Below are 12,758 nucleotides of genomic sequence, written 5' to 3'. Positions count from 1 at the left end.
ACTAGCTTACAAGGAACCTTGAGTATCAGTAAATCTTAAGTGCCTTAAATGTCACTTCATAGCCAATAGAAACCATTAAAAAATTCAGCAGTTTTCTCAATTGCTCAACAATAGTATTTGATTAGAATGTTGGCCGTGTCTGTAATGCTCAGAATACCCACTTTAGGTGTGTTATTACTTTTTTGAGACTCAGCTGAAATCTCATCTTCTTTTATTGGACATATTCCATGTCTTCTCACTTCCTCCTCCAATAGGCACAGGAGACTATCTCTTCTCTCAGAGTATCTGTTACTGAACAGATATTGGCCACACTTCTGTCAGGGCATCCTGAACATATTCTGTCATTGAAATTGTTTATATACACATGCCACATATCTACTGGGGAAAAATAGAATTGTTAAGTTTAAAACCAGTGTCTGATTTATTTCTCTATATTGCCTTCTAGAGTAGTTTCCTTAAAAATATTCAATACGTATTTATCAATTGACTAAATTACTTTGGAAATACAAATTATCAAAGAATTGTATAATGCAAAAAAAAAAGCAGAACTATTATAGCAGACTCTCTTAGTCTGTTTTGTTTTTCTATAAAAGCATACCTGAGACTTAGAAATTGTTAAAGAAAAGAGGTTTATTTAGCTTAAAGTTCTTCAGTCTGAGATGTTTAGTGGCATGGTTTTAATTTTTGGTGAGAGCACTAATTCTGCATCACAACACAACATAGAAGGTCAAAGGGGAAGTGGATAGATGTGAAGAAATGGAACCCTGAGGGTTGTCCTGGCTTTATGACAACACATTTTGGGTACCAATTTCTTGTCTTAGTCCATTTTCTGTTGGCTATAACAAAATTCCTGAACCTAGGTGATTTGTAAATAAAAATAATTCATTTTTTACATTTATGGAGTTTGAGAGGCCCAAGGTCAAAAGGGTGCATCTGGTAAGAACTTTCTTGTTCTTAGTGACTCACTGCAGAGGCCTGAAGCAGTTCAGGGTATCACATAGAAAGGGGCTGAAGGTGCTCTCATTCTAACATGCTAGCTCAGATATCTCTTTCTGCATATAAAGCCACCAGGTCTCATCTCTTAGGAAAAAAAAAAGAAAAATATAATAGTTGCAGAAAAGCTGGATAAGCAGGGGCAAGCAAGGTTTTCTCTTTCATCTTATTTGCATGACTATGCCTTCTGTCTCTTAAAACGCTTCTTCTACAGAAACACGCTGAGATACCTGCTGAGAATCCATAGCTGCATTTCTTTCAATGCAGAGGTAAACTTTGCTTTTGTTTATAAAAGTTTTCACTTTTTAGTCCAATTAAGAAAAAGGAAAACTTATTTGAGGCAAATTACACAATATATACATGGAAGAACCACTGTCTGGTCAAAATCACAGTCTCTTTCAAATTACTTTAGTAGTTCTTTCAGATAAAATTCGCTGTTTAATTTTGTTTTATCTTTCCTTCTCCTAGGCATACTGTAATATCTAATTTGAGGTCATGGAAAGATTTAAGAGTTCAGTTTCCTTTTCATAAATGTGAAACAGGTTATAACAAAAACTTTATTGTGCTTTTTGCCTGTATTTCATGAAAGCTATGTCTTAAACTGTCTATGTATAAAATTAAGATTATTATCATGTAAATGCATAACAAGTATAAAATATTTAACTGTCATATAATGCATATAATTTTTCTAAATATTCTGGGCTCCCAGATGATACAACCAATGAGTGGCAACACCACAATTGGATCTGAAAGAATCTATACCATGGTTAGACAGCATACTATTCAGTTACATTATTTTAAAATAACAAAACATTGAAAATTTCAAAAAACAGTGATTTATAGAAGTGTAGCATTAGTGGTCCACATTTTATAAAATTTTCAAGATTCTATTAAGATTAAATTTTGGAGACAAAAAGAACTTGAAAATTACTTTTAAAGAGCTAGTTTAAATTCTACATCCTAATAATCCTAAAATTTGCTTTTAAGCAAGTTGAATTTCTGGTTATTCCTACTGTTCCTGGTTGTGAAACACACACAGACACAGAAACTGGGTTTTATTGTTGTGATATATACAGTATACACTGTGCATTCTCTATATTTCCTCCAGTGACTATGAGTCCTGTCTTCTCACCCAATTGTTTTTTCCCTTTGATGAGCATGGCTACTACTAAGGTATTATTACTTTCATGTAATTATAACCAAATAGGGTATGCCTTTTCAGATTAGTGTCCTGAGCATTGGACCCATTTAATTATATTTTTTCTTAGATATCTGGCAAGTAGTAAAAAACAAGTTCATATCTGAAGGTTTAGCTTCTCTTACCAAACGTTTTCTCTCTCACATTTTTCCTATTTTTCTTAATGTCTCTACCATGTGGCTCATTTCTCAAGCTAGTCTCTGTCTTGCCTTCATTATCATTGGCAAAAATCTATGCTCTTCTCTTTCTCTTCAGTGTACTGTCTTAATCACTTGAATTTTGTCTTCCTCTTAGTTCTAATTATGAACAATCTAAATTAAATTATCATGATTGATTGTTTTGCTTAGGGTATCAATTACCCAACTACTGATTAAGGTTCAGTTTATACCCATGTCCACAGTCCATGCTGTAGAATATATCTATTATCTGGTCAAGTGTTGATGCTACATATCTGTTTCAAAATGGATATTATATTAAAGTTCGTAGAAGCCCTCCCAAGAGGGAGCTTGTTTATTCCTAAATGTAAATTTTTGAAACCTATCTTTTGGCCAGACACAGTGGCACATGCCTATAATCCTAGAACTTTGTGAGGCTGAGATGGTAGGGTCACTTGAGACAAGGAGTTTGAAACTATCTTGGGCAACATAGGTATCTCTACAAAAAATAAACAATTAGATGGGCATAGTGTGGCAACTGTGGTCCCAAATACTTGGATGGCTGAGGATGCAGGATTGCTTGAACCCAGATGGTCAAGGCTGCAGTGAGCCTTTATCATATCACTGTACTCCAGCCTGATGACAGAGTAAGATCCTGTGAAACAAACAAACAAACAAGAAAACCTATTTTCAAAAATAATGTAGTTTTTGTTAAATAATAAACATTCATTTTTAAGGGAATACACTTCAAGTCATATTGTATAAAACTGTGCAAAATTTTGAGGATGATGATAATCAGCAACATCACAGATGAAGGGAGAAAAAAATACATGAAAGATGTGAAACTATCAAAAGGACCAGAAAGCTAATATAAAAGATTGATATCAAAAATAACTGAATATTCTTGAACTTTACCAACTGTGGGATGATTCAAGAAAAAGTAGTGATAACTGTGGCAAGCTAGTTCTTTATTACATTAAACTTTTTAATGCTGTGTAAAATAGGAGAAACAAAATTTCCATTTAGAATAATTGTCTGATAACCTTTAGCTACTATTTAGAAATATTTTAATAACTGAAAATTTTAAAAATACTATGACTGAAACTAATAAAATACATACATTACAAAAGCCAAGTCCTGACTGTGTTTTAATAACATGCTGAATTTGATGGAATAAATATGCTATGAATAATTAATATAAATGAATTACATCTATTTCTTGTAGTAGTGAATATGGGCAGCTACTATCCATTGATTAGAAATAGTCAAACAATATTTAAATCAAAAATTATAGAATTATACATTCAAAAAGATAGATGGTAATATCCTAGAATATGCAAACATTTTAACTTTAAAAAGGGGAAATACATGGCCTCAGGTTTCTTTTCAATTTAATTGTAATATAATTAAGGAAGAATAAGTTCAAAATATCGATTGTGCATCATGGTCACCATAATCAATAGCCATGGATTGTGAACCTGACAATTGCTAAAAGAGTACATGATAAGTACTCTAACCACAAAATTGATAAATGTATGAGTTAATGCGTATGTTAATTAGCATTATTTAGCTATTTGATGTGTACTCGTGTACATACTTCAAAATATCACATTATATACCATATATATATATATATTTAATTAAGATTCAGCTTAAATCAAGTGTATTTCTTGGATCCCAGTCTGAACTTAATCTCTCTCATACATCCTTTCATTCTATACTAACTCTTTATTTTCTCTGCTCTCAAGCTAAATTCAGCTGAGACACTGTTGCTATAGCTCCTTGGTCATGAAGGCCTAGTTCTAACTGAACTTCTATCCACAAGACAGTGCAAACCTTACACAAAACATAGCTCAACCAATCAATATTGTATTACTGAACTTGGACAGCCAGGTGATGATACACGAAAACTAGCGATAACTGTGGCAAGCTAGTTTTTTATTTCATTAAACTTACTTTTTAAAATGGAAAAAAATAAAATTTCAACTAAGAAAGAGTTATATATTATTTCATCCATTTGTCTCAGGCATTAAAACCCACAACTTCCCAAGATTAAACCAGGAAGAAAATGAAAACCTGACAAGACCAATACCAACTTGCAAAATTTAATATGTAATAAAAAAATAAAAACAAAAAACCTCCCCAACCAAAACAGCACTAGAAGAGAGGGAATCACAGACAAATTCTACCAGATGTAAAAATAACTGATACCAATCCTACTGAAATATTCCAGAAAAATCAAGGAAGAAGGATTTCTCTCTAACTCATTATTTGAAGCAGGCATCATACTGATACAAAAATCTGGCAGAGACACAATCAGAAAATAAAACTTTAGGCTAATATCCCCGATAAGCATAGATGCAGAACTCTTCAACAAAATACTAGCAAACTGAATAAAGCAGCACATAAAAAAGCTAATTCAACATGATCAAGTAGTCTTTATTCCTGGGATGCAAATTTCTTTCAGCATATGTGTGTCAATAAATGTAACTCACTATGTAAACAGAATCAAAACCAAAACCATATCATCATGTTAAATGCAGAAAAAAACATTTGATAAAATCCAACATCCCTTCATGATAAAAACCCTCAACAGGCTATGCATTGGAGAGACATACCTAAAAATAATAAATGAAATCTATGACAAACACACAACCAATATTATACTGAACAGGCAAAAACTGGAACTATTCTCTGTGAGAACTGGAACAAGATCATAATGCCTCCTCTCACCATTCCTATTCAATACAGCACTGGATGTCTTAGCCAGAGCAATGAGAAAGAAATAAAAGGCATCCAAATGGGAGAAAAAAAGGTCAAACTATCTTTCTTTGCAGATGGCATGATTCTATATCTAGAAAACCCTAAGCTCTCCCAAAAGGCTCTTGGAACTGATAAACAACCTCATTAAAGTTTCAGGATATAAAATCAGTGTAAAAAATTAGTAGCATTTCTATACACTAATAATACTCTAACTGAGAGCCAAATCAAGAGCACAATTTTATTTACAATAGTCATACCAAAAATATGAAATACATAAGAATACATCTAACCAAGAGGTGACAGGTATCTACAGGTATCCACAGGTTCCTACGAAAAAGAAAAAAAATAAGAGGTGATATGAATTCCATTTCCCTCTTAAAAATTATCTTTAGACTAAGGAATTTGTTAATCTGTTAGAGAGATGCTCAGTGAAAAGACCACACTGAAATTAATTCCTGACTGCAAGTAACTACACCTACACACACACACACACACACACACACACACACACACACACGCAGGCACGTGAAACAAAAGAGAGGACAAAACGACATAATAGCCATTGTTTGCCTAAAATTTTTCTTGTTAAACAATTGCCATTATTTTAATAATTATTTAACATATTCTATTGGTCAATCACATATAGGACATACAATAGAGAAATAAAGTAGCTTTCATGCCAATAGGAAAGTCAGAAAATAAACATGTAGTACATAATAAGGAATAAATATAGATAAAATTGTAAGGAAATATTAAGATGCATAAAAGACTGGGAAAATTGCAGTATATAAAGCAAGCAGACCCACTCCTACATAATTTTTTCTATCCATATGACTTTCACACCTTTTAATAAACAACCTTAGAACAATTCACTAGTATTACAGTATCTTTTATTAAGAGTATTACAAATTCTAATATTTCAGTTAAATGAGCCATCCCACCAACCAGAAGTCACATAAATAAGATGTCCAGAATATATAAATTAAAAAACAAACAAACAAAGCAAACAGTGCCTTTTCAGACATTTTTTTAAAAATCACAATTTGGGTAGAACAAAAATCAGCAAATTTGATCAAGATTAAAGTTAGCCTATGTATTTTTAAATTACTAAAATCAATTTATTCTAGATATGTTTAAAACATAAATGTTTTAATATGATCATGGTAAAACACAAAGTTTTGCTTCTTTGCCTCAAAAAAGATAGTAACTAAGTATGATGCTATGAAAAACAGTACAGTGTGTGTGTCTAGCTATATCTATATCTATTTATCTATATGTATGTATATATGCATGTATATATTTTATATTTACTCAACTGAATTTTAAGTTATAAAGTACATACATTTTATTACTATTGAAATGTCCTATCAGAAAGTATTATTTATTTACAAGTTGAACTAATCCCACCCTCATTTTCTTCTTTTTTTTATGTTATACGTTAAGTTCTGGGATACATGTGCAGAATGTGCAGGTCTGTTACATAGGTATACACGTCCCATGATGGTTTGCTGCACCCATCAACCCATCATCTACATTAGGTATTTCTCCTAATGCTATCCCCTACCTCCCCACCTACTGTTATCCCTCCCCTGGCCCCCCCACCCTCCCGACAGGCCCCAGTGTGTGATGTTCCCCTCCTCGTGTCCATGTGTTCTCATTGTTCAACTACCACTTACGAGTGAGAATATGTGGTGTTTGGATTTCTGTTCTTGTTAAGTTTGCTGAGAAGATGATTTTCAGTTTCATCCATGTCCCTACAAAAGACTGTTCATTTTCTTCTTAAAAAGTAAATTAATTAATTGAACTTTCTTAAAATTAGCATGAAAGTGTCATTTAAAAATAATGCCTGCTTCTTAGATATATGTGACAAAGGAAACATTGCAAGTCTGGCCCATTTATAGTTGGCTATGAAAGTTTGTAAATGTAAAAGAGTTACTGGATTATTTATTGCAGTGACAGAGAGAGTAAAAGGCTGTACATGAGTGAATGTTTCATCTGCAAGCTTACTTTCAAACCACAACTTGCAGAGGTGACTCTTGGCTGATATGGGCTTAACGTATTATAACTACTACATGCTGAACAATGAGGGTCACCATGAAACCAAACATGACATGCAGTGGTCAATGAGAAGCAGACAGATCACTGCAAACAGAGTTTACTTTATGCTTAAAGATGAGTTTATTCATGCATCCTTCTACTCCATCAGTGTGAATTATATATAGGTATACATATATGAACAAATACATATATATATATTTATATGCTAAAAATAATTATTTAATCTTATTGGCCAGAATTTTCTGCTTATTATCCATTTTTTGCAATATGATTTATCTTGTCACCTTCAAAGAAAGATATTAACAGAGATACAGCAACAAGCATGCAAGTTCTGATTTTTAAAGAAATATTATGGATATGATTCTCATCTCTGTCATTCATAATTTATTAAGAATGTAGAATTCACTGGTACTTGTAGAATCCATTAATTTTCATGGGGCAATGTCTTACTTAATTGCTAATTAGACATCTGGCAGTATATATTGCCTGGAACAAGGTTAGAGACTTATAACAGAAAATGTCTCTAAGCAACTTGAAAACTGGCCATCACAAAACTCGTGAAAGAGAACTATAAAACTGTTACCCTTTTGCCCACAAGATAGTCTATTACTTAGAATTATTTTAATAATAAGCCTACTGAATTGATGTGTTTGGTTATTGGATCTGCCCAACTTCCATCTCTTCAGTTTAAAAGGCAGAGAGAAGCAAGATAGTGAAAGAAATTGACTCTGAATAAGTAGCTTTCAAAAGGAGTAGAAACAGAAGTGTATGAATCACAATTTATAAACTCAATTGGGGGCATTTAATGTCAGGCAAAAAGATCCACACACCTTAATATTTCCTCAAAGTATTTTGGCACTTGAAGTTAGTTAAAATTTGTCAAAGTCTTCATTGAAGAAAATTTAATAACACAGTCAATTTTAAGAAGGCAGGATAACTTCCAATCTATTTTTAAAAATATGCATAGAATCATTTAAATTCAAAGGTGCTTATAAAGATACGGCGATAAACTTTTACTAGTTAGGTTAAAACAACATAGACAGTATGAGAAAAAATATTGTAAAACTAATGTAGAATAAAGTAAAATGCTTTACTGTTTCTATCATCTCTCCAGAACTTTGAAAAGCAGCGTATACTCTGACTCCAGTAAAATTGTATTATTTAATTTTTGCACAGAAATATCAAGGCTTAAAATCGCTTGTATACCTAGATTTGACTCTGCTATAATGAAGGTTCTAAATTTGACTAAATGTTTTTTCATTCACTGTTTGAATGAATGAAAAACAAGAGACAAGTTTCAGGTAATGAATATGCATAACTGCTTTCACAAATGATATTTCTAAATATAGGAGGATTTTAACACAAACTTTTAATAACTATGGTAATATTTTAAAGTTGAGCTGCCAAAATAAAGTAGAATAAGGAACCCTTCTTTATTTCTGTTATTTTCTGTACATTAATAACTGAATTTTTATCCAAATTTCACCCATTTTAAAGGCTATATGTCCAAAGCAATTTGGTTGATACAATTTTTACTCCTTTCTGGTTTTGCTATTATTGTTGTACAATATTTGGATATGAATTGATTTTTCTACCAGAATTAAATATTGAATTTCAGCAAAAATATAATTTAAAAGTTTGTCTTTACAGGTGATCAGTAAACGGTCATTAAATAAAGGGATATTGGTAATCTTTTAAGTAGTATCACTTGTACTATTAAAAGCAAGGGTAGTAGAAAATTCAATTGGAGTTAAGTTTCTTTTTGTACCATATTAGGAATGGTGGTCATCATAGCCATTATCATTGTCATCTTTCCTCCTCCTTCTCCCCTTCTCCTTCTCCTTCTTCTTCTTCTCCTTCTTCTTGCTCTTCCTTTTTCTTCTTCTCCTCCTCCTTTTTCTCTCTTCATCTTACTTCCTTCTTCTTTCTTCTCCTCCTTCCTCTTGCAGTTAGGGCAAAGGCTTATGTCTCAGTTGTGTATTCCAGGTAAAAGAATAAGTATGCCTTATTTTAAATTTGGACTCATGTCTTCTAACAGTAAGTGGTTGGTAGCTAGGGTACTGATATGACATACTAGTGTAAAAACATACAACGTAATGGTTCTATTCATGGAATATAAAATCTACACCGTAAAAAATCTTCAAAATCACTATATATATCATAGATCTCTCAAATTGCTTTTAGTTATTTACAGTGACATTCCAGGAGATTGTTAATACTTTTCTTATCACTTTTATTGTAATGGGAGAAAATTATCTGTCTTCACATTATTTACCCACAGTCAATTATTAGTGATTATTTAATCCATCTTGAGTTAATCTTCATATATGGTTAGAGATAGGGGCCTAGTTTCATTCTTTTGCATATGGCTTGCCAGTTATTTCAGAAACATTTATTGTTTAGAAGTCTCTTCTCCACTGCTTATTTTTGAAAAAATAAAAATAAAATTATTGTAGATGTGCAATCTTGTTTTTGAGTTTTTTTATTCTATTCTTTTTGCCTAGGTGTTTGTTTTTGTACCGATACCATGTTTTTTTGGTTACTGTGTCTTTATGGTATAGTTTGAATTTTAGTAATGCAATGCCTCTGGCTTTTTTTTTTTTTTCTTTTTAGAATTGCTTTTGCTATTTCAGCTCTTTTTTGGTTCCATATAAATATTAGGATAGAATTTTTCTAATTATATGAGAAATGATGGTATATTTTATAAGGATATTGAATCTTTACAATGCTTTGGGCAATATGGCCATTTTAATGATATTGATTCTTCCAAATCAGCTTGCAATGTTTTTAAATTTATTTGCATAGTCTATTATTTCTTTCAGCAGGGTTTATTTTTGAAAAATAAAACCTGCCATTGAACAGCTTCTGAAGAACTATTCTAAGTTACCATGTCTGCAAGTAGGGTGAACAGGAATGAAGTCACACCCATCCATAAACAACTGACCTAAACAGACCTGCTTCATATGCCCTACCCTTTATTGGTCTCCCAGACATGCAAACTTCAAAGAAGTTTGAAGAAAGTTATGGTCCATTTTTTTATGGTCATTAAATTTGCCAAACATGAGGCAGTATTTAACATCTTTGTCAAATAAAGCTGATCATTATACTCTAGTCTTCTAGGGCTAATCATTTTGGCTCATTTGGGGACTCTTTTTCCCATAATTACTAAACAAATTTTATTACATGTGACTACTTAAATATACTGTTACAGTGTCATTTTATTATATGTAATTCACCTGTCAAAACATCAATAAGAGTATACATCTGAATTTATTTCATAGACAGTTTTATCTTTTATAATCCATAATTATGAGATTGCACATTGAAGAACATTAGAAATTTTAGACAGTAGTTTGGAATGATATTAGTAAAATGTAAATATTGTACTAGTAGTTGTAATTGAAATTAATTTATTCTTTGCATTTGTTTTACAGCTCCTGTTTTAGCTTAAAACACACTGAATAATATGTTTTGCAATAACAGAAAAAAATTCTTTATCATATTCTTTCTAAGCTCATCCCAGTTGTTCCTCCATTATCCAGAATATTTAGTCTCATAATGGTTCAAGATGAATATATTGGAAACGGATAGATATCAAGAGAAAAAGTCAGATAGAATGAAATTAGAGAGCAACATCTCCTAAGCCTGCCTTCAGAAATTCTTTTTGACCACCTATAAGTAGAAGGCACTCTTCAAACATAACCTAAGAAATGTGTTGCAATAGCTAGACAAGTCCCCTTAGAATTAGCTATCAGAAAATGCCAAGGAAAGTCAACAGTAATTCAGACTTTGAAACCAGGCCTGTGACTTTGAAAGCATTTTCAGTGTTAAGGTTCTACCTTTCATGTATTTGGACAGATTCTCTGGGGTGTAGTATGAATTTGCCTTTATTTTTTTAAATGGCAGTTTCACTAGTGATACTATATAGACAACATACCCTTTTCACCTTGCTTCAAAAGGGCAATGAATTCTGCTGTTCTGATAATGACTAGCGCATTGTGTATGTGTTAGTTGAATAAGGTCTGTTTTTTGTGGGTATTAGACAGAAATAAGGGAAAATGGGAATTGAACAAAAGGCTAAAAATATATTCATATGGAATATCCAAGGTCATGCTTATAGTAAGGCAGTATTGATATGGGTAAAAAATAATCCGTGGTAGTTTAGTTTGAGAAGAAAGTTTTCTTCATTCCATTCTGTTGTCTTGAACTACACAGCCCAATTGAATATATTTAAAAGCAAACTGATATTTGGATGACTATGGTGTGGTCCTCCTTACAAGAGAATAGGAATGCCACTGATACCTACTGTGTGTGAGTATGGGTGTGGATAAATATTTAGAATCTATATGTATTTATTGGTGATAAGATATATGTACATATGGACATACACACATGCATATATATATGAATATATATATGAATGTCTGTATAGATATATAATAAATCACAGAAGAATGTAAACATAATAGAAAGTATAAATGAATGAGAAACATGTCTTTGGGTATTATATTCTATTATTTGTTACCATCACAGAAAAAGTTGCTGGGTTTAGTTATTCTTCATTTAGAAACCAAAATATCTCATTTATTATTGAAGGATAATTGAATGAAAAGCCATGCTCCACATCAATATCAGTTTATTCACATTTTAAAGCAATGTTTGAAAGTATTAACTCTATTGCTTTCTGTTTTGAACTGAGAAATTTGTTAAAATAGATTTCATAATCCCTACTTACTAAAACAGGTGTTGAGAAATGATTTTCCATATATCTGTGTATTATGTAGCTTCAAATTTAATATTAATAACTTTTTTGGTAGCCTTCTACAGATAAGAAGAAAATCTTCACAATTTTATATAGTCACTTATATGCTTGTGTGTGTATGTGCTTCCTTGTCTTTGAACATAATCTTCATAACAAAAATTAGAGTAAGAATTCCATATTCTATTAATATTTAAAACTCAAGTAACTTTTATAAATATACATTTTAAGCTAGTTTTTTAGTATATAATTAATTGAGGGTAATATACAAATTATTGAAAGTATATGAAGCATGTATCTTATATGGCTTATAAGATTCTTAGGAATTTCATAAATGTTAGTGATCAACTCTACCTGAAAGTGACTTTTACAATAAAAGCATTAATATAATCTAAATCATAAGATTTCAAACCATGTTTGAGATTTGTTGTATAGGCATATTTGGAAGTATGAATTACAAAGTAAAGATAGTTCACAGAAAGGCAAAGAGACATGGACAATATGTGATAGATTTCAGAACGTGCAGAAGTGTGTCTGCAGCTTAAACTGCATAAAATAATGGGAAAGAGAGGTGGATGTAAAAGTGAAAGAGAAAGCCATCAATATGTATTCATGTCTAATGTTAAGGGCATTTGTATACACTTTTGAGAAGTTTAAGCTTCATACTTCTAATGAATGGGTCCCTTTAGAATTGCTTTTTTTTTCTTTATCAGTAAAAGTTTTTATTTTATAGATAGACTAGTGTGAAATAAACAAAATGAGATAAATGCAAAATAAAAGACAATGTCATCTCACATCACTCTTTCTAAAAACAGGAGATAGCTATTATTCA

Source organism: Aotus nancymaae, unplaced genomic scaffold (genome assembly GCF_030222135.1).
Source record: "Aotus nancymaae isolate 86718 unplaced genomic scaffold, 86718_ANA_hifiasm-v0.15.2.pri h1tg000040l, whole genome shotgun sequence".
NCBI lineage: Eukaryota > Metazoa > Chordata > Mammalia > Primates > Aotidae > Aotus > Aotus nancymaae.
This window is presented reverse-complemented; position numbering follows the sequence as displayed.